Source organism: Chanos chanos, chromosome 7 (assembly GCF_902362185.1).
Source record: "Chanos chanos chromosome 7, fChaCha1.1, whole genome shotgun sequence".
NCBI lineage: Eukaryota > Metazoa > Chordata > Actinopteri > Gonorynchiformes > Chanidae > Chanos > Chanos chanos.
The window spans coordinates 27067990-27072726 of NC_044501.1; the positions used below are offsets into that span (position 1 = coordinate 27067990).

The window sequence follows — 4737 nt, forward strand, 5'->3', positions numbered from 1 at the left end:
TTTAACTGGGTAACCAGAGTGGTGTAAAATTCAATGTGAAGAATACAGTTGTCATCATAAATGCCAAAAATTTGTGTAATTAAAAATAAAACTGTCAGCATATCCTTATTCTTATAATAATAATAATAATAATAATAATAATAAAAACACATATTATTATTATTATTGTTGTTGTTGTTGTTGTTGCTGCTGCTACTGTAGTTATTATTATTTGGATGTGTATTAAAAGTTGAGAGCAGATGGTGTCAGTAAAAAGTAAAAAGCAATTATCTGAACAGATTACTTGTCCATGACTTGGCCATGAGTCTTACCTGGTGATGTAGTAGTAGTAGCTGAAAAAGAAATAAGGAAAAATAAGGCCAATTTATGATCCACATTGTTTCATTGAGTTCTTCTTCTTCTTCTTCTTTTTTATTTTTACCAAAAACATGCTGTAACTCATTTCTAGGTTCTACAGAGTCCTCAGGGGATGTAAAAGACATAATGTACAATGCATATGTTTTAAACGTGTAACTACAGTGGTAAAACAATATGAATCCAGACTCTGCTCAAGTGTGAGGAAAACATGGAACAGAGTTTTGAGAAATGATAGTTTGTTGTGAGGTGAGGCTGAGTCGAGTGACACATAACAAGTTACTCTCAACCCACCAACCAACCCACCAACCAACCAATCAATTGATCAATCAATCAGCCACACCCAATGCATCTCTTAAAGCTCCATTTACCAAGTGAATATTATACTTTAAATGTCACAACTGGACAGAAAAGACAGAGTCTGATAACAGGTGTTGTCAATCATCAGACTGACAGGAAATCGGTGGTAGTATTGAATTGGTCTCATCTGTACAAGACCCACTGAATAATCCATATCTGTATAAATATTAAATGTATCTCTACATATTTAACTGGGTAACCAGAGTGGTGTAAAATTCAATGTGAAGAATTCAGTTGTCATCATAAATGCCAAAAATTTGTGTAATTAAAAATAAAACTGTCAGCATATCATTATTCTTATAATAATAATAATAATAATAATAATAATAATAATAAAAACACATATTATTATTATTGTTGTTGTTGTTGTTGTTGTTGTTGCTGCTGCTACTGTAGTTATTATTATTTGGATGTGTATTAAAAGTTGAGAGCAGATGGTGTCAGTAAAAAGTAAAAAGCAATTATCTGAACAGATTACTTGTCCATGACTTGGCCATGAGTCTTACCTGGTGATGTAGTAGTAGTAGCTGAAAAAGAAATAAGGAAAAATAAGGCCAATTTATGATCCACATTTTTTCATTGAGTTCTTCTTCTTCTTCTTTTTTTTTTTTTTACCAAAAACATGCTGTAAGTCATTTCTAGGTTCTACAGAGTTCTCAGGGGATGTAAAAGACATAATGTATGTGTTAAAGGCAGAATGTACAATGCATATGTTTTAAACGTGTAACTACAGTGGTAAAACAATATGAATCCAGACTCTGCTCAAGTGTGAGGAAAACATGGAACAGAGTTTTGAGAAATGATAGTTTGTTGTGAGGTGAGGCTGAGTCGAGTGACACATAACAAGTTACTCTCAACCCACCAACCAACCCACCAACCAACCAACCAATCAATCAATCAATCAATCAATCAATCAATCAATCAATCAATCAATCAATCAATCAATCAATCAGTCAATCAGTCAAGTAGTAGTAGTAGTAGCTGAAAAAGAAATAAGGAAAAATAAGGCCAATTTATGATCCACATTGTTTCATTGAGTTCTTCTTCTTTTTTTTTTTTTTTTTACCAAAAACATGGTGTAACTCAAAAATATCGGACCAGAGAAAATGTGAGGAAAATGTTTTTTAAGAAGTTAAGGTTAGACCTACTGATTTTCGCAGAAAATGTTAGTTTCATTTAAATTAATAACCAAGGCTTTTCAACCCATACCAACAATGAGCAAGAATGATAAATACAGCAAATCTCTCAAGTGATGAAGAGATGTCTCTGATTTTGGAGCTGTAACTTTGCGTGTGTGTGCATGAGTGCGTGTGTGTGGGTGTGCGTGTGTGTGTGTGTATGTGAGTGTGTGTGTGTATGTGCGGGAGAGCGTTTGCAGCCTCTCCTAGGCGCTGTTTACATCTTTTTAAAAAAAAGGTCTGATCACGTTCTCGTGTCCTGTAAAAAGGACGTCCTCTTCACATACGACTAAACTGGTAAAAAGCTGCATCCTGGAGCTATTGTCCCTCCCTCACCACCCCCCCCCCCCACTCCCCCCCACCCCCTACCCTCCACGCTTCCTGCTGTCGCTTCCTGCCCAGGATGGATACTGTCCATCCCCCATCCTCACATCTGGCTGATGTGGTGACCACTGAACGTGACACCAGGTCTATGCCCTGACCTTTGGCAGGTCCAGACGTATGTGTACAACTCCTCACCGTTAACACAGCCATTAATCCTACACCATCAAGAAAAACTCTGCTTAGCACGAGTGAATAGGAGATTAGTCATGCTTTTGCTTCATTGACCACGCCAGCTTTTGAAAAGCTGTTGCAACCCCAACCCCCCCGGTCAGTGGATATAGCGCATTGTTCACTATCTATCTGTTCACTGTTAACTATATGAGACTGATCTTTCATCCCCTTTGCGTCATCGAGAGGATACTCTCTGGAAATGACTGGTATCTCTTTTTTTGGAGCCTCCATCAGGTCTCCACCGAGCCTTTGTCTCCCAGATGGTCTCTAAATGTTAAATGACCTTGCCCTTTAAGACTTGCTTGTATTTTAGGCGTAACTCCTAAACTCGACATCTCGTTCTCTTGTGGAGGGAGAAAAGAAAAAAGGTGTAAACTCCAGAACTCTGGGCTTTGACGGACTAAGGACTAGGGTGTTCCCGCACTGGGTGGTTGTGTTGGAGATTTCTGTCAGAGGCAGATCTGTGGCTGATAGTGGATGTCTGCCTCTGGGGACATTGTCCTTCTCCTTCTGTGAGAGAGAGGGTGGTATGGTTCCCACCAGATATCTCCAGGGAAAATCATAGTCCTGGGCAGCGCTTGGCAGCTAATGTTCCATCTTGGAGCCATGCCCATAGGCGAAAAAAACAAACAATCCAGGCTCTCTCCCTTATTCTTTTCCACTAGTTTTTGTTCCAGTCAGGAAAGTCTGCTGTGCATCTCTAAAGCATGTGAAACCACAGACACTGGGATTTGCTTGTCTCATGTCTCACGGTGGAATGTTACATATGTCATGCTGCTAATCTTTGTATTTAATGTACATTCATGTATTTATTTAATGTATAATATGTAATGTGTCTTCATGTATTACCATACTTTTCTCCGCTCTTTAATAAAAAAATACTGAGAACCCAATTCCTACAACCCAAAGTATATTGCCTTGTTTGGGATGGGATCAGTAAAAAAATCGTTGTCTTAGTCTTGTACTGCTCTAGAACTCTCTGAAGTTTCAGAAGCACCAATTACTTTCTCTCCCTTCAGTAAAAGAGCTGTGTGCTAAAACACACACATACACACACACACACACACACACACACACAGTAATTTAAATGAACACATTTCTGAGAATGCATGAAGTTCCCACCACACATTCTGTGAAATGAGAGCAGTAGAATGAGACACTAACATGGAACAGGTCTCCATGCACTGTATCACAGTTTATGCTTCTCTCTCATGCTGTGGCTGTAAGACTAATTACCAAAGATCAGTCTGTGTTACGGAATGTGACAATGATGATATTGATGCAAACCTTGTGTGATGTCAATAGCACATTCATCAATAAATTCTCTCTCACTCTCTCTCTCTCTCTCTCTCAATGATGGACTTTTGATTTTGATTTAATACATTCTGAAAATGTATTAAAAGTCAAATGCCTGACTGTGTAAACTGCTAAAACTCTGACGAATTTAGATTCTCTGCTAGACTTGCTGGTTTGTTTTAAGCACATGCATCTGTGACACCGAAAATATTACGGGATTAAAAAAAGAATTAATATTGCATGTAACCAAAGTCCACTGTAAATGTCACAGAGAGATTCTTCACAGAATCAAACAAAAACAAACAGATGTCACTATGCAAAAACTTTTTTTTGGGGGGGGGGGGGGGGGGGGGGGGGCAATCGTGAAAGCCCATCTCTAAACTATGTCTCACAAAATTACAAGGAGAGAACAAAGAATTACAGTACTCTCACTGGAGTGTATTTCCAACCCTCCAATAAATTTAGTACTACTCTTTTCTTTCGAAAAAGAACTGTTCAAGAATTATTCACACAACCAAACACCCCCCCCCCCAACCAAACGTAACAGGACTGACCTGTGAGCTGTAACTGGGCAGAGATCAGCAGGACGGCTATGACTCTGGCTGTCGCTATCATCTTGTCTGTCCTGTGTGTCAGACTGAACTGGCAGTGTATTACGGACGGCAGGTGCTTCTCCTTCAGAGCTTGGTGTGGTGAATGAAGGCTGGGAAAGGCTCTCTCATCCCAGCCCCGCTGTTGCTTATTCTGGCACTTCCTCTCGATAAGGCACGGACAGGAAATTCAGCTCGCTTGCTTGGTGGAGGCTGTCTTGGGTTGGGCTGCATTGAGGGAGTGAGGGTGGTGGTGATGCCGGTTGGAGGGGTCGGATGGGGGGAGTGGGATGGGTGGGGGGCAAATTCCTTATTGTCAGGGCAGAAATCCTAACCCCACGAAGGCAGCGTTTTTGCTCTACTTTGACGATATCTGTGTGCCTACGCATTTTTGCTGCCCATCT

The 4737-nt window shown here is 39.9% G+C and overlaps 1 long non-coding RNA gene across 1 annotated transcript; it reads right to left on the reverse strand.

The window, feature by feature from the left end:
* Window positions 1-311: 311 nt before the first annotated feature.
* LOC115816746 (uncharacterized) lies at window positions 312-4496 on the reverse strand. The gene is made up of 3 exons (XR_004025413.1): window positions 4298-4496; window positions 1221-1241; window positions 312-332 (listed from the first exon to the last, which is right to left on the reverse strand). It is a non-coding gene; the product is annotated as an uncharacterized LOC115816746 (long non-coding RNA).
* Between the last annotated feature and the right edge of the window lie 241 nt (window positions 4497-4737).